At 34.3% G+C, this 19,447-nt stretch overlaps 1 non-coding gene across 1 annotated transcript; it reads right to left on the reverse strand.

Annotated features, from left to right (window-relative positions):
• Positions 1-13,985: 13,985 nt before the first annotated feature.
• Positions 13,986-14,057, reverse strand: Trnae-cuc (transfer RNA glutamic acid (anticodon CUC)). Its single transcript has one exon. It is a non-coding gene; the product is annotated as a tRNA-Glu (tRNA).
• Positions 14,058-19,447: the final 5,390 nt, after the last annotated feature.

The raw sequence follows: 19,447 nt of genomic DNA on the forward strand, positions 1-19,447 counted from the left end.
ACATATTTTATTTATTTTTATAAAAATATATTTCGGTATACCATCTTTTTGGCAAAACGTTGCCAAAAAGATGCCAAGGCTTAAACCAATCAGAGCACGTCGGTATCCTTTGCCATAGACTTAGTCTTTACAATTTGCGAACTCGCATATTTTTCTGTCTCTTAAGATATCATCAAATTTTGCTTCAAAGCCAAATGCCAGATTTCATTCAATATTATTTTTGAAGTACCGCGATCACGTGATCGTGAATAAAAAGACTGACAGTCTGTCAACTCATTAATGGATTTGATTCAAAATTCTAATATTAATTTAATATCTAATACTAAGTCTCCATTTAATATGCAAAAAAAAAAAAAAATTGTCCGTAACTGAAACGGAATCTAATTGGCTGTTTTTTTTTGTTTGTCCAAACACGGCAATATTCAAATATAATTTGATTACTGTAATTGGTTGTCACATCTTATTCATGTTACTTATGATCGTGTTTCTCTCCTTGTTAGGAAAGTAATGGACTGTAAAGCAAGTTGATCTTTAACTTCTTCATAAAAGATTTTATATTTAACGACTTGTTGTTTAGAGTTACACGAACTTGCATATAAACAGTGAGGGATATAGCGACAAAGGCTGTTATCCTATTGGTTACAATAGGAAAAGTTACATTTAATGGATATGAAAATACTTGAGGTTGCTTAAAGTATTTTGAGGATATTCACAATATATCAAAATTTCATGTATCTAGATTGAAGTATCGTTGATTTAACCTTTTTTCATATTCATGGACGGATAGACAGAGATAAAGAGTTCCTTTTGACACTAAATACCACATACCAAATCCAGTTTTAAATTTAACAACTCGAGATCTAATTTTTATTTTATTGATTTAAATAAATTATCTTTCTGCTTTAAGTAAGCGAAAAAAGACATTCGTAAGCTGATTTCTGGAAGCTAATTATGCTATAAATCTTTTTTTTTTATATAAAAATCTCTTTGTTGCATCAGTTTAAATTGATTTTCATAAATCAGAAGGAATAGTTTCTCCGAAACGTTTGCGTGCTCTCTATTAACCCTTTGTAGTCGGAAAGATAATTCGTTGCATAATTATTTACTTAATACATGGACCTGTTTATTACACCAAAAAAATAAATACATGCAACTGCTTTAAGTTGAGATTCCCTGAAAAATGAATCTTTTTAACATTCTGTAGGTATTTTTAACAATTAAAATTTAAAATAAATAAATAAATATAAAAAAATGAAATCTACTATGGCACATTTCAAGTTATCACGTGAGAACATTATTATTTTTAAGTCATTATTTGTCTTAATTAATTTAAGCCATTAGCCAGTTTAAATCGGTTTGAAACAATCACGAGACTTCTCTATCGGTCTCTATCTCCCCCTCTTACTCTCTCTATATATAGTGATAATTTTTTTTAAACTTTCATTTTCAATTTTTCTAGCTGGCAAACAAAATTTTGGAGCTCGATGGATTTTGAGATGAAAAAAAAAAAAAAAAAAAAACACCCTCGTTTTTCTAAATATCAATGCATGCGTAATCTGATAGTCCCGTGATTGTTTCAAACCAGTTTAAACTGGTTAATGACTTAAAGTAACTAAGACAATTCGTAAGAATTTAGAGAATGAATAATTCGGAAATCAATTGTAACTTTAGTCGGCGATAAATCGCCAAATGTGACAACCTGCTGCATTATTTTCTAATAACCTTATTTTAATTTATTGAATTATCCCTGAACCAACAATCTTTATCGATTAAAGAAACAATATTTTAACTTGTTTGGTTTATTTTTTAAAAATCGTTGCGCGAGTTAGGCAATAACACTGAGATTTCCAAGGGAAATACTACAACAGCAGACGATAGATAATTCAAAAGCTATACAGTGAAAGCCGACTTCAAAATAAAACTATTTGAGCAGACGATATATAATGGAAAAACTATACTGTGAAAGCCGGCTTCAAAATTAACCTACATTAGCAGACGATAGATATTTCAAAAGCTATACTGTGAAAGCCGACTCTAAAATAAAACTCCATTAGCAGACGATAGATATTTCAAAAGCTATACTGTGAAAGCCGACTCGAAAAAAAAAAAAAGAAAAAAAAGGGATAAATTGTCATTTTGTTGCCTACACATTTTGAGGCTTCAACAGTTTGTTGCCTTCAAATCGCTTCAAAAACCTCAAGCCAAAACAACATCAGGTTCTCACATGATAAAAATGTCAAAATGATGCACCGTCTTGAATGGTGCTTGAAAGAAGGCATTCGAGTCCAAAGGGTTAAAGGTGTTATCTCTTTCCTCTCTTATAAATTTGTGGTTCTTAGGCAAGGCTTTGAACGCCAAGATTGCTCAAGTTGTTTTCATGCATAAGAATTGTGTGCTTCTTTATATAAATATAATAAAGAAAACCGGCATTTGTGTATTAACTGCATGTCATTGGCGAACAATGGTTACGAAAATCAATGTATGGCGTGAATTTAATATTTTTACTGAATCTTTCGCAATTGTTTTTGATGATTAATTGTTAACATGCGCAATGAATCGCAAAGTACTAATGGCAACTAACAGAAAATAGGATATGCATTTTGTGCACTTTTTTCTTTCTTTTTTTCAGGATTGATTGGCATTAACATCTGGCACAAAACTACATTTGTTACCACCAGATCACATGCTAAATTTTTTTTTGTTTGTTTGTTTAAGGGGACAGTGAATTTTGAAATAAAAAAAATGGACGAAAATCTGAATCCTTCTTTTTATTTTTTTCATCAATAAAATAAAGTTTATATTCAATTAAAGTAGTATTATAAAATATATTGTTCAATAAAGTATTTATTTGAAATGTACAGAAGAAAAAAAAAATAGATGCATTTTAATGATTTTTACCAAAACCATGTTCTAACCATATTTAAGTATCTTCGACGAAAATATCTTATCCAGGTGTTTTAATTCTTGAGGAAATAAAATAAAATTCATAATGAATAGTTCAGTTAAAGATTAAAAGAAAATTGTTTATGCATTTTACGTTTCGAATTATTTTAAATAGTTAAAAGTAAGTTTTAGTTTAGAAAAAAAAAGCATAACATTCTTATGAAAATTAGAGCATTTACATAAATATAGTTCTAAAAATTTACCCTTTAATTGGAATTACAAATCATGCCCAGTGCTGTTCCAAATACACTTATATAGAATAATAAGATTAGAATTATAGGAATAATTCGAAACTAAGCCACCTGAAATATTTTTAAAGAATTGCATATTTTTAAATTTTAAAAAACAGTATATTTCGCTTTAAAGAGTTTTTTTTTTTCTTTTCTTGTGACGTACTTATATTTTAATATATATTCATAAAAAAATTCCGTCACCTTAAATGAATAATTCGCAAAAGTGCCTAATCGAGTCCACCTTCCCTAAAATCGTTACATTTTTCAGTCCTTGCGTTAATATGCATGCAAAAGTATAGATGAACAACTCTTGAGCAGATTTTGGCCGTGGTTGCCTGGTGATAAAGTCTCTGCTGCAGAATTGGTGGGTTTTAGGTTTGAGATTCGATTCTGCCGAAGAATCGTCGTGTAAGCAGGTCTAGTGCCCGTTAGATCCGTCGGGGTCAAAAGTCCTCCCACCGGTGTGATGTGGAAGTTTGGTAAGGGGGTACCAGCTCAGGTGTCGTCCTCGTTATCTGACCGCGATTCAGAATTACGAGGTCCGTTCTAAAATTGCCTTAGGTTGCTTTAAAACGTGACTTTAATGCAACTTAACTATAAAACATTAACAGCTTTTTGACCTCAAATCTGGAAAAATCTGCAATTTAGCCGAAAGCTTGAACCAAATTTCATTTATCTATATTGCTACTTTTTTGTATCATCATGTTTAGAATCAGGCAAAAGTACAGACAGACAAGCGGTTAACCCGTTAACGGATTTGGTTTCAAATCCGATGCAGATCTGCATCATACATGCGAAGCAAGTGCCGAAAATTGTATCCATCGTTCTTTTATCTTCTTTTGCAGTTATTGCGATCACTTGTACTCGGACAACCGGATAGACAGACTTTCTCTGATTGGATTTCATTCAAAATTTCATTGAATTCCACAAATTTAATGTTAAGGTCGTATACTAAATTGGAGCCTTATATTAAACTAGCCGCCTTTGGCGACCAGCCGCTTCGCCAATCTTAATGTTCGTTAAAATTTTAATAATTAAATATTTTATGTAATTCCTACTTTAATAGTTCTTCATTAAAATATTTTAAAACTTCACATTTTGATTGTAATATAATTCATTCATAATATTATAAAGGCCTTCAGTCATAACGTAATATGTATTTCTCATTTTCTGTTAGCACCCGTAGAATTTATGCTTTAAATTAAAGTGGAAAGAATTAATCTTCAATTAATATAATAATATTTTTTACTGAAACAAAGCATTTTTTTTTATAATCTGATTACTGAAAATAGAGACACTCAGCGTTTAAACTTTATGGGCACTAAAGAATATCTTTTTTAATTTATGTAATATCTCAAGAGTTTGTCAACAAAATTTTCTTATATTCATTATGAGCAGATCGATTAATTAACAATGTTTAAATTTAAATGCATCAAACACTAAGAAAATAAAACGAATCGTTTAAAATAAACGGTTGAAAACAGGTTTTAAAAAAACTTCTTAAAAAATGATGTACTTAAAACTATAAGCATATACAAAAAATATATAACTAACATAAATACAATTTACTTACAAAAGCATGCGACTAACTCAAAAATAATTTAAATCATCCATTGATAACGGTTGTCATGGCAATAATCAGAACAGAATGCGCATGCGTGAATTTTCTTCCCCAGTTACGTAACGCAAATACGTGATTTTTTCTACGCCAGTTGGGGTAACGCTATGCGGATTAGAAATTTTTAATTTCCTTTATTCTGTTTTATTTTAATTCAAAAGTACTTCAGAATGAATCTGAAAGATCGATTCATTAACAATGTTTAATTTTAAATGCATCAAACATTAAGAAAATAAACAGGATCGATTGAAATAATCCGCCGAAAAATTTTAACCCTAGCCTCATTACTGTTGGGAGAAAAAAAAATTGAAGCCTTTCTCATTTGGCGGTGGGGAAAATGGAAGATTTTTTTGGCGGGAAAGTTAGTTTTTAATTAATAATTAAAATTCTAATTAAAAATTCGAAAAAAGGAACCCCAGGTGTACATTCCCAACCTCCAAGGTATATATGTACCAAATTTGGTAGCTGTATGTCAAACGGTCTGGCCTGTAGAGCGCCAACACACACACACACACACATTGAGCTTTATTATAAGTATAGATAATTATTAAAGCGTTTTTGAGTTATCGTGTCCAGAGACAAGGAAACAGACACATACAGGGGGGTTACAATTACAGTAACCCTATTCAAACCCCTCTACAATCCATTCTGCCAATCGGATTTTGATGAAACTTGGTATGCACGTTATATGGACCATGAGGCAAAGATTTCTGCAATGAAAAAAAATTATTCTGATTTTTATTTCTGCGTACAACTCTCTATATAGGTTTGACTATTTTGAAAATAATTTTTAAAAGGGCCATCTGATGGTCAAAATTTGAACTATTTTATCATTGCAAAAAAATCTTTGTCCTATGATTCATATAACGAATATACAAAGTTTCATCAAAATCCGAAAGGCAGAACGGGTTTTTGAGGGGTCTGAATAGGGTCACTTTAATTATAACCACCCTGTACATAATTCCAAAAATGTATTTTTCGGTTTTATTGAGGTCTGAAATATGGAATCACATCAAAATCTTGAGTTCAAATCTTTTGATGATTACAAATTTTTCTCTTTCAGTTCTTTATATACGAGCAAATATGCATACAAGTAAAAAGTAATCTTAAACTGCAAATATAAGATAAAGTTACAAAAATCTAGTTGGAAAAAGTCCTTTCTAAAAATACTTCCATTACGAAAATTCTATTCTTTGTTTTTATCCCCTCCGTCAAACTCCAATTAAATAAAGAGTATTAACCCAATTCGGTCTTTTAATTAGATAAAGAACATTAATGGTAAAAATTCACCTTCTCACGCTGTTGCCAGCGCTCAGGTTCTTCAAATCTCCAGTCAACGACTAATGACAGGGGACTTCGTCGGAACGACGCTTCCATATCAAATTCCTGGAGAACAAAAGCTCAAAAGATTAGAGCTTTTAAGAGCGCTTTCACGCATCTGCCTTTCACCTCCTGTGCATCCCCTTCCCCCCTTTTCAACTCCCTAAATGATTTCCGGCAGAGGAATTTTAGCGGTATTCCTTTGATCGTGGTTGAAAATTCCTGCCATCTAAATTTAATCCCCCCCCCCCCTCTTTTCGTCGTCAAAATTAAAACGTCATTGTCTTAAAGAGACGTCGACTTGAGGGGGGAAGTGGGGAGGGATGAGATAAAAATTCACCTCTGTGATGCCAAAAACGAGGTCTGACGTCTTCCTCACTCCAGTCACAACATGACTGACGCCCGGTTTTGAACCAAAATAAAGTGAACTTTTCTGAGAAAGAGTGGCGTATCTGGTGGAGAGATCGACGATAAGAATACATCTTTTGTTACAATAAAACAGGGTAAGTCAAAAGGTCTGAGAGAACTTTCGGGAAGGTGCACACATGCGGTTTGTGTGGGATAAGTAATTAGTGTCACTAAATATCGGGAAAGAGATTTGCGACTCGAAGTACATTGATAGGAGCCGCGTATAAAGCGACGTTCCTTCGACTTGTCCGCCTGTAGACGAAGAACGCTTTCACCTGTTTTCCCTCTCTTGCGGTTTTCTAGGGTTCTTTGACGTTTGTCCAGTTTCCCGACAAATTGTCAGGAACCGGACAGGCATGAAAGCACCCCAAAACACCGTAATAGAGGCTCAGGGGGGAGGGGGGAGCTTGCTTCGTTTACAGGCAGACAGATCGTAGGAACACCGCTTAAAACATAAGCCCCATTCCAACGGCCCGTGCGCATCTTGAGATAGGTACATTTTGCTCTTTTCCCCCTCTCTTGTGGTTTTCCGGGCTCCTTTGATGTCTTCATTTTACCCGACGACCAACCCCGGCTGTGGACGTCGATCTGGAGCTCTCCTTATATTTTCGGTGAAATAAACAGACATCAAAGAACTCCGGAAAACCACAAGGGAGAGGAAAGAGGACCAAATGTGCTTGTCTCAAGACGCACACGGGTTCTTCGGAACGTGACTTAATTCTTTTTGGATTCTCCACCGACCCTGAGCAAAAGTGTCGTTAATGACGCATTCGACACTACTGCTTGGTGGGAAGTATGTGTCCAACAGCTATCGATATGCAGTGTCATTGTGATTCTAACGAGTTGGGGGTTCACCTTGAATTTCAAACTGACACGTGCATTTACAGAGGTGAACCATTTGAAATGAAGACTGGATAGCAGATGAATATCGTAGAATATAAATGACTATGTTGCATTCGGAACGCTTTTTTCTCTACTTCTCATTTTTGATGTATCTTCAGTCTTGGGTTATACAACAATGAAATGCAATCAGATCTAGCAGAATTTGATTCGCATTCATCTATTTTCTGATCAAAATAGATTCGTTTCATGCCACGCAATTTTTATGACATACTGATCAGCACATTTCGAATGGAATATTACTTATCTGACTTTTTGCTGCAAAATGATTAGTTTAACACATATTGGACTTGTACACTGTTTAGTCATGTGCAGAAAAATCAATTCATTAAGAAATGAGGTTGCAAACGCATTTGAAGGGAAAGCGGGATTGCTGTTACAGTATCATTACAGCATTATCACGGCAGTCCTGTTTTCTTTTATAAGTGCATTCGATTATATTTTCCTACGTATAATTGATGTCTCTATAAATTACTGGCCGATGTACGAGTCCCATTTGTGTTGAAATAGGCAATCTAGCACAGCAATCAGGAATGCTATGAAATATGTAAAACTATAAATGTAGAGTGATATTCCTAAACCTTTCTCGCGCACTCCCCATAGAACGCCTTAAGTAGCACTGGCATACAATAGTTACGAAATGAAAATTTGGCTGAATTTAGATTTTTAATAAATCTATCTTGTCATGCTTGGCGAGTGTTTTGGCGATAAATCCCTGCCATGTGGCTAATAGTATCCGAAAATCGAATTTGTGCTTTATACCCTTTTTTCGCAACCGACTGAAACAAACAAACAAAACAAAAAATATGACACAAAACTACACTTGTAGTTTTCTCAGAACCATACCAAAATTGACATATTTAAGTCATTGCGTATTTTAATTATAGCGTTTACATTTTTTGAAAGTATAGACCGACAGTTGGCTATATTTTTGTTGGATTTGGCTTAAAATTTGGCAGGTGTCTATACTGTGGATCTCTGTATAAAATTTTCTCTATTTAGCTTTCTTCGTTTTGGAGAGTTCACTTTTAATCAAACAGAAAGAAAGATTGACTTCTTATGAACAGATTTTATTCAAAATTTGATAGAGATCTAAACATTTTGTATAAAATTCAGATACCAAATTTCATTTGTCTAGCTCAAAGCGTTTTGGAGTTACCTTTGTCGCAAACAGATGGGCATTTCCAAGAATGTGTTTTTCGAACTCAGGAATGTCTAACACGGGGAGATTCGTCAAAATCTCGAGTTCGAATTCTTTGATTTTAACTAAAAAAAATTAAAAACTTATAACGATATCTTAATAGCTGATGTGGTATCTTAAAGGCTCCTTCATTTTTACTTTTTTTCTTCTTAAGAATTAAAGGAAGTTATTTTTGTATTCTAACCATTTGTTCTTTATTAACGAATCATATTCTAGTTTACGTTTGGAGCTCAGCCTTCTTCAATCTATGTGCTGCTATAAACAAAGAAAATTAATGAAGCTGATACTTTTTTAGACATAAATGCCATTTTGTTATGCATGTAAACATATTTTAACAGTATGTGGCCGGAAAGACGGATGGAACTTTTGGAATTTTAACTTCTATTTATTTCATTCTCGGAGGCATCATTTGCGCAGAAAAGAAGCGTAAGAGATACATCAGTCTATAAGAGCAAAAGAAGCAAAAACTTGCCATCCAGTGATTTTATTATGAGATTTTGATAGGGATTTCTTTGATACATGTAATCTTAGGCAAGGGAATCTTAGATATCTTTAAAAGAATATTGTAAGCATTAGAGAATTTTATCCTTTCGCTCGCAGTTTGCGAAAGGCAAAAGTCATCCATTTTCTAAAGCGGTGTAGAATAAATGAAATAAAAAGTAGGAATTGCATCAGAAAATAACAGAATATATTAGAATAAAATTAGCAAGGAATAATTTTAGATAAAAATCAGGAAATTAATTAGGATCTCAATTATATCAAGATATCAATTAAGAAACACATATACGTTCCGAACGATTATAATTCATCGAGCCGATGGTATCAGTAGGTTATGATGATGATTAGGAACCAAAAAATGTTAAAATAATTTCAGGTATTTTTTTACTTTAAAAAGAATGCTCAAATTGATAATTATGATTCTATTTTCATAAAATAAAATTCATTATTGTGAATGAATTGAGTTTTTTTGCAGTTAATTGAAAAATTAATTAATTTTGAAATTTTAAAAATTAACGAAAAGCAGCTAAATCACTTCATTTTCTAATCTTTTAAGTTCCAAAGGGGTCCAATTATGTATCTTTTTTTCTCTCTTTATGCTTCTCAACAATTTGCAACTTCTCCACTTATGCCAATATGGGGGAGGGGGGGGGGTAAAAAATCCATCTAGCTCGAATATACATTTTTCTTTATTAACCACCTCCTAAGTAATTTCAATACCATGTTGATACTTTTAGCATCTGTTCTATCCAGAGGTTAAGAACTTCGAGTTTAAGAACTTCATAACTCATCCCTAAAATCTATTATCTTCTTTTATTATTTGTAGAACCATCTGGAGTGGTCTCCTTAAAACTTTCTCGCATACTCTCGAATAAACTTGTCATGCCTTACATGACATTGGCATACGATAGTTACGAAATATTAAATTTTGGCGCGAATTTAGCATTTTCATTGAATCTATCGTGTCATCCTTGGCGTGATATTTGGCGATGAATGCCTGGGATGCGGTTAATAGTATCCGAAAATCGAATTTGTATTTTAGACTATTTTTCTCAGTCGATTAAATAAAGATTAGACACAAAACTGCACTTGTAGTCACAAAATTCCATACCTTATTTGATATATTTAAGTCACTACGTCTTTGAATTAACTCGTTTAGATGTTTCTGAGAGTACATACAGTCATACAATTACCCGTTGTGGGATTTGGTTCGAAATTAGACAGGTGTTTACAATATAGATGTTAAATCTGTGCACGGAATCCTTCTAATCTAGATTAGTAACTAGATCCATTCGTTTTATGGTTATATTGTTAACTTATATTCGAGCAGCCGGACTGCCGGACTTCCTCTGAACAGTGTTATTCAAAATTTGAAATATATCTGCACATTTGGTGTAAAGACCGCGTATAAAATTTCAACCAATTAGGTTAAAGTGTTTTGTCATAGACAGACTGACATTTTTCAAAAATGTGTATTTCGAACTTAAGGAGTTCTAAAACGTGAAAATTCATCAAAATCTCGAGATTCAATTTTTTTTTTTTGATGGTTAATATACATTCTATGTACTACATGTACGAGAAACTAAAAAGCATAACTTTTTATATAATTCTGTACATTTTGTACAATAACAGGATTTGATATTACTATTGAAATGCGCTTTTTAAAAAATAAACACTTTAATTAATTCGACTGTCCTTTAATCTGATATCTGTCGGAATACGGAGACACTATTGTATTGCGGAATTTCGGAGCTATATACGAAGCATGACTTATTGTGTGAGCACACGAGAAAGTTCAGGGGAGAACGCTGCCACCTGTTCACTCAATAATCCCCGCCATTCCAAAGCAGATTCTATTCCAGCTACTAAGCATTTAAGTTCGCGGTATTTTCGTTTTTCCTTTCAAAGCCACCTGTTAGCTGAAGAATTTAGTCGTGGTAAAACCTATTAGCTATAAATGAAAGTAAAAACCTTTGTAGAAGGTTTTTCTGAAAAAAAAAGACGAAAAAAAAAGAAAAAAAAAAAGAATCTTAAGTTTTCACCAAGAAAAGCTAAAAACTTTTCTTAAAGATTTTCTTTTAAGAAATCATTTAGATTTTTTTTATTCGTAAAATCCTTCCCTAAAAAAGTATAAATAAATTGCTAAAGCAAAGGAAGCGGAAATAAATTGCTGAAATAAAAAAAAAGAGAAAATAAATTGCTAAAATAAATAGAAAAAAAAATCTTTTTTTGTGTGTGCGAAAATACTTCTGGGGACATACGGTTTAAGAAATTCGACACGTTAAATAATAGAAAATGGCGCATTTTTATGCGAAAAACATGATACGGAAATTATACAAACACACCTTGATTTAGTTTAGTTTAGTTATATTAACGTCCCGTTATAAAGCAACACTAGTGCTATTTTGCGACGGACCTCGAAATTTTGAACCGCAGTCAGATGACGATGACGACACCTGAGCTGGCACCCCCCTCTCCACACCACACTATCGGGAGGACGTTTGGCATGACGGATTTAACGTGCAACAGACCCCTGTACACGACTGTTCTTTGGTGGAATCGGGTCTCGAACCTGAAACCCTCTGGCTGACAAGCCGAGACCTTACCACCAGGCCACCGCGGCCACAAACACACCTTGGAAAAGAAGAAAGAAGATACAAAGAAAACACTTGTAGAAATTCATAATGCAAGCAGACAGAAAATAATGACACGTGCCGAAAGTGCTGTTAGAGAACTCGTTCCGCAATGAAAACTCCAAAAAGAAAATTTTCTCTTTATTGATTTAGCTGTCTCGTATTTATATACACTTTCTCTCAAGATATGAAATTTTCTAGAAGCATCATTGAATCTCGTATCTTAATAGAGATACCGCTATAATTCTTTTATTTTCTAGAACTGAAGAATCTAGGATTTTTCGCTAGTCATCAAATAGCGGCTAAGGCTGGGAACTTGCATCCATTATGCTATTTTCTATACGATGAGACTAACTACACAAGAAAGCAATAATACAAATTCGTAATAATATAAAATATATTCTTAAGTTTTCGCTCTTTGGTGGAAAATTTGCCATTATTTGAGTCAGATGCATATGAAAATGATCGGTGTCGATGATCCTTTTTTCGGTGGGATGTGGCAATTTTGGAGAGGAAAATGTTTGATTTGGTGCCTCATCGTCCTCTGACCATGTTTCAAAATCACAATCAACTATTCGTCTCAAAATAGCTCTCTGATAACTTTAAAACGAACTTATTGAATTAACTTATAAAAACGCGAATTACTTATTCGAATTATTTTTTCTGATAAATTAAAACCAAAATTTCGCACACAGCTACACAAGGTCATTTATTGTAGATCACAAAATCGCATACCAGATTTCACTTACTTTTATCATTGTATTTTTGAAATATTGTGTTTACATGTATGCTAAAGTAGCGGCAGCCAGATGGTGAATCATTTGGAAAATTTAGTTCTATATTTGATACAGATTAGATATCATTTTACATTCTTAACCTGAGTACCATCTTAGTTTAGTTTAGTTATATTAACGTCCCATTGTAAAGCAACACTAGGGCTATTTTAGGACGGACCTAGTCATTTTGAACAGCGGTCAGATGACGAGGACGACATCTGAGCTGGCATCCCCCTCTCCACACCACACCAGCGGGAGGACGTTTGACCCTGACGGATTTAACGTGAAACAGAGCCCCTTACACGACAGTTCTTCGGTGGAATCGGGTCCCGAATCTGAAATCCTACGGCTCACGAGCCAAGACCTTACCACCAGGCTACAGCGGCCCTCTGAATACCAAATTTTATTTATCTGACTCTTTATCTTTTTAATCTATCGAGTTTGCTTGCACACGGAAAGATAAATTTTCTCATTTTCAAAATTTGATAACAATCTAAAAATATGGCTTAAAGTTCATATATTGAGTTTCCTCCACCTAATCTACAATGTTTCTACGCTTTCTTATTAAGAAATAAACAGCATTTGAAATTCTTTGATGATTATCGTACTTTCTCTTTATACAGTTTACGATAAAGTTAAAATGAGTGATATCAGTTTTATTTTGATCAATTGTTTCTTGTTCCTAATTCTGATCATTTTTATTTCATTTTACAATAATATTTTTCATTTTTTAGCTACGGCAATTATACATACACGCGCGAGGGGACGGTATTAGATACTTTTTAGCTTGCACATTATCATTACTATATAATTAAAGATAAATTTTTACTCATAAAATGAAGTTGCATGAAACAAGGCTATACCACTATCATGTTATCATCTTTTGAACTAATGCCACGTACCTCCTTTATTTTTTAAAAATATGTTTTGTGTTGCCATTAATTAATATTTTATTTTTATGTTATATTTCACTTCTTGACTCGAAGGCCGGGATAGCTTGGTTGGTAGGGAGCTGGATTCGCATCCCTTGGGTTGCAAGTTAGAATCCCGCCAGCCGAAGACTCTCCGTGTGTGTGGTAGCTGGCGCATGTATAAATATGTCGTGGTCACAATATCCTGCATGTCGAGAATAATACTACTAGGGGTACTGGTTCAAAGATGATCGTTCTTTGATTCAGGTCTAAATTACGGTCTGTGTATGAAATGCAGAAATGAAGCCCGGCCCGTAAAAAGGATTGTGACGAGTAAGTAGCTAAGTTGTACTCTTGGCTCTAGTTGGCGCTATTGAAAAAACAAGAGACGTTCATTCGGTTTAAATAGTTGACAGATAACTGTCAGGGGGCTTTTAAATTGCCATAAGTAACAACAACTTCTTGATTAGGGAAAGAATTTCTGCATCTTTGAAACATTGTAGGCGCTCGGTATCAGCAACAATTTTTGTTAACTAAAATAAACTTCCGACACCGGGAATCGAACCCGGGCCTCCTGGGTGAGAGCCAGGTATCCTAACCACTAGACCATGCCGGAGACACCGCGAGCGCAGAAATGTAATGTTAAAAATAAGGATATTAGAAAGATAGATAAACACTTAAATGGATATAAAAACTCTTGTTATTAACTTTAGCACAGCGATCATTGATAAGATTTTTTTTTCCGCCTTCAGTTATTATAAAAAGGCTTAACAAATTTGAATTCAGCTTGGAGAATAATATTATTGCTTTCCCACCCGAACATCATGTTTGGTTTATATGAATAAAATAAACTATGCATAGTTTACATACCGCCCTTAAAAGTAGCGTCCGTGAAATATATGCTCCCACTTTCGTCTCCCTATCTATAACAGGTTAAAATGAGAAAGAAAGAGTTACGAATACTCCGTATCGTTTTCTCAAAAAATGATAAGTATTTTTAATTAAAAAATACTATTCAAAATAAATCAATACATTAGTTTTACAAGAAAGACATCGTTTCAGAGGATAAACATTCTGGATTCCCTTATAATTAACAATGATAGTAATAATAGTTAACAATGACTCACTAACAGTTAGCAAAATTAATTGGGAGAACAAATTTCTTGAGACTTGAAGCCATTAAAATTCCTCAAAATAAAGCAGATTTTTTTTCTTTCTATCATCGATTGATTATTCATATTTTGTTTCTAGATAAAAGTATGTGGAAACTATCAAAAAATTAATTAAGTGTCTATTTGGAGGAATCATCTTCATTCTTAAAAGACCACAATGCACTTCGGAAATAAAAAAAACACTAAATAAAAACGATAATATGATATCGTTAAATATGTGTAATATTACTTTCCTGCAATATTAATCTCATTGCCGGACATATGGTCCCGTGTTTCTATAATCACTACTGTAACAGAGCAATGGATTGGGCAGGACACGGGATACAAAGCCCGATTCGAATCTTCCCTCTCCCTGAAACACTATCCACAGAACCAAAAGGACATTTTTCACATCTCTGAACAGAGATATTTACATATATCCTTAATGGTTGTTAAGTGGATGTCAAATCAATGATCTTCGACTTTGGCGACAAACTTGTTGACCGTTGGTGATTTGGCAATGAATTTGGCGATTTTAGTGACAAAAGTGAAGGTTCTAGAAAAAGAAGGTATAATGGCCATATCTTTGTTAGGAACGATTCTTCTGGCGAATTCTATTTGTCGTTGTATCTGTTGGGAAACTATAAAAGCGAAGTGCTCGCACGAGTAGTGCTTATTACATTGCTCCAGCGTTATTGCTAAACAGTTATTTAATTTGCGATGTATTGTCTGTCTATTTATTGTTAATTTCCATTCCTTCTATTCTCCATGTACTTCGTGGCTGCATTTTTGTTATCTGTGTTTCATGGTTTTTATAGAATAAAGCGTCTTTTTCCACTATAAATTTGTGTTACACGTTGTAAAGTCTCGATCCAATAACAGGTAGCGTTATGATCAAATTCTTTATTTACAGCTTTATTACATAAAAACAACTCTTTCTCATCTAGGTTAAACGAATGATGCTCTTTATAGCACGAAATTTAAACAAGAATAGTTCCTCGAACAAATTTGGAGAAAACGCCTTCACAAGAACAGCTAACAGGCGGTTGGCGTCTCAGGCTACTGCAGGGTTAGCTCTAGGAATCCACCGAATTTCCTTCGGGTTGAATTTTTCTCAGAAGTCCACTTCATACCAAGCTCCTCTCTCCTTCTTCTTCCGAAAAATCTCACCTTTTATCTTTCTCTCAGACTCCACCTTTCCTGTCCACTCTCTATTACCCAATCACCGTTCAGAACAACCTGAATCGTCTCTGGTCGCCCGTGGGAAATGTCCATTGATGATCCACCCTCCACAATGGGAAAAATGAAGGACATCTGGACCTCTGGAGTGTTTGACACTCTCGCCTTTCGAAGACACGATTTATTTCCCTGGGAAACGCACGTGTGGTTCCTTATCTGGATTAGCACTAATTGGCCAGACGACCGTACTTAAAAGGAGGGTCTTCCATTTGGCCATCTGGAGACACTTAACACTGTGGGAGTTTCGTTGATGAAGAATGGCCCGGAATGTAAATTATCGAGTGTGGGAAAAAGGAATGTCACAGTGGTCACCCAGGGAAGAAGCTGAATCATTACAACGTCATTCATCTCATACTTGTAGGACGACCTTATTTTTCCCTAATTAATTTTCATCTTTTTGATATTTTTTTTCTTTTTAACTTCAATTGTTAGCACTAATGAGAATACGAACGAGTATTATATGAAAAAATCAAATTGTACTGCATTAAATACAACTAATAAATACAAATGACATGCTTTCTATTAGATACATTAAAATACATACAAATAAAATGTTATCTAATAGATATTACGACTAACGGTGAACTAATAGTTTTGCTATCCATAGAAAATGTTTTGATTGTTCGATTTTCTTTTTAATAATAATAATAGTCGCAGGTGAAACCAGTTGGATTGGTGTTCCCGAAATGTTCTCTACATTCTCTTAATAAATTAATGAAAGTGTTACCCTCCTGCTTCCAATATAAAAATTGTGAGCTTTTAGCAAGGCCAATAAAAAAATAAATAATAATAATAAAAAAAAAATTAATTTTTTTTTTTTTAATTCTCAAGTATTTATTTTAGGAGTTTTGAAATCAAAATTTGAAAGAGTGTATGACTATGATTTGGCAACAAGATCACGCCATTTTTTTTCTCTTTATCTCAATCATTGCGTTTTTGGCTGGTTTTTTTTTTTTTTTTTTGTGTGTTTTGTTTTATAGCGCTTGGGCCATTTTTGATCCGCGCTCCGCCAAAGTCGCATATTTCAGTTATCGTATCTTGTAAAGAATTTGGCCGAAAAATTGCCAGAAGATAGATGGCAGCACCGTATTGATGTAGATCAAAAATGTGATGACATCACACCGGTAGTACGTTTGGCAGACGGAGATTTTTTTCGGCGGGAGTCAGCATGGTGTTGTGCTATGTGATGTTGTGTTGTGTTAGGTGGTGTGGAAAGTAAAAGACATTGATGCCTGGTGATGGTGTTCTATCTTATGGATAATGGTCGTAGGAATGGATTTACAAATATTGTAATGCATGAATTTACTATTGTTTATATGTTGTGAATGTTTTTTATGTTGTGTGTTTTGTCCGACTGTGGTGTTATAAATAAACAAATTTAAAAGACAAATTTGTCCTATTCACTCGGCTGTATTTTCATGACATCACAATCTATATGCATGCAAATATACAGACCGCTCAACCGATTTGACGCAAAATTTGAAACAAATATACACTTTAGATACTAAAACTATTTACTAAACTTTATGCTTTATTTATTTTTCTTTGCACTTTAAAGTTATTGCGTTCACTCTTATTAAGAAAGACGGACATGCAGACACACCTATTACGAATCATTTCGTTCGGAACTCGAAAGAAATCTACAAATATGGCGCAAAGACACGAATATCAAATTTTATGCCTCTAACACAAGTCGTTTTTGAGCTACCTAGTTCACAGATACAGTAGATATAATTCCAATCAGAGGGAAAAATCACCCCAAAATTTTCTTGCGCGTTTCAAAAGTGCTATCACTTTTCATCCTGTAAAAAATTGTGGGCGTGGCATGAGGAGGGCAAAGAACATCTTGCATTGGGTACAGTAATTGCGAATTATTAATTTTTAATTTAATTGGATCTATAGTATTGTTACAAATCTGTAATTTTGCTACCCGGCACGAATAGTGTCATCGTGAGAAAGACCGTTGTAAGATCTGTGCTGAGCGGCTGTCGCGTCAATGACCTGAGAGCTTGGCGACCATTTGGCGAGTTTGGCGACTAAATGGATGATACTGGAAAGTTCGAGAAGTTTCACGATCCATCCAGTAGGAACCAAGATACACTCAGATACGCCCTGATTGGTCTGAAGATTCTAGCCCCGCCTCCCGGAACTATAAAAGAAGGGCACTCTGAAGATGCAGTGAAGTTGTGTGGATCGCCAGAAGTTGTGTGTGAGAGGAGTCGGAGTCGCCGACAAGTAAAGAAACCGGAGGATTAGACAGCAAGCAAGCTGCTGAACTATAGCGATTAAATGCGTTACTTTATTATGATTGATCAACGGTATTTTGTTGTAGAAAATTTTTTGTAACAGTATGATCCTTGGCGAGTTCTTTGGCGATTCATCCTTGGCATGCAGTGAATAGTGTCCGAAAATTGAATTTTGTTCTTTAGACAATTACAAGCAATTGGAATCAAAATTTGACACAAAATTTCAATTGCTGTCGCAAAATCCCATACCAAATTTGATATATTTAAATCATCGCATTTTTGAATGACTGCAGTTACATATTTCTGAAAGTAGAGACAGACAGACAGCCAACCTCCTGTTAGATGTGGTTCAAAATTTGACAGGTGTCTACACTTTAGATATTAAACCTGTGTGCTAAATTTTATTCATCTAGGCCCTCTTCGTTTTATAGTTATAGTGCTTCCTTATATTCGAATGGACGGAGAGACAGACTTCCTCTGAAGTGATTTTGCTCAAAATTTGACAGAAATCTACAAATTTGATGTAAAGACCGTGTACCAAATTTCATCCGTCTAGCTCGAAACGTTTTTAAGTTATCTTTGTTATACATATATATATAGACAGTCAGACACACGGACAGACAGTTAAGAAAGTACCTGGACCAGAAAGTAAAAAGTATTCAGATCCACCTACAGATATTTCGCAACAGAAATATTTCTGTCCGCAAAACTCTAAAAAATATAATAAAACCTTCATCCAGAATTTCTACATTTTCTCGGAAAATGTCGCCATTTTTGTAACCATCGACCTCCACCACGCAAACGCGTGAAATCGCAATCATTCCGAATCACACACCAACTGCAGGAAACCGATGATGCACTTAGCAGTCTATATTTTGTAAACAAATTGCAAACCGCTCTCTAACAACATCTGCCCTTTCATCCTCCAGACCATTCATTCCAAAATATTTGGTTTCCAAGCAAAATATTTCGAGGTCGTCAGCATTCCGCGTAAAGCAAAATCCTTTTCCCAGCTGGACTGGATTCCATTTATCGCCGTGGTGACAGTCTCAATATTTGTATCGATGTTCCGAAGCAACGATTATCGAAGGCGAGGCTGCGGTTTTGAAGACCTGCACGGGGGCACGCGCTTCGGTTTACATTTCAGCTGCTGTTCTGCGATCTTTCATGCTGAAGTCGTAAATTTACTTCAGTAGAATGTTTCCGAATTACGTTGAATGACTATAGTACTGAGAAGATATAACATTTTTCATTTTTGTGTGTTTCTAGCGAATATTGCTGATAACCTGTCCACAGTTAAGAAATAGCCGCGGTTTTAAAAGAATCCGATTTAAAAAAACACGATTTTGTTTTAACCACTTAACTGTGAT

This window comes from Argiope bruennichi, chromosome 5 (assembly GCF_947563725.1).
Source record: "Argiope bruennichi chromosome 5, qqArgBrue1.1, whole genome shotgun sequence".
Lineage (NCBI taxonomy): Eukaryota > Metazoa > Arthropoda > Arachnida > Araneae > Araneidae > Argiope > Argiope bruennichi.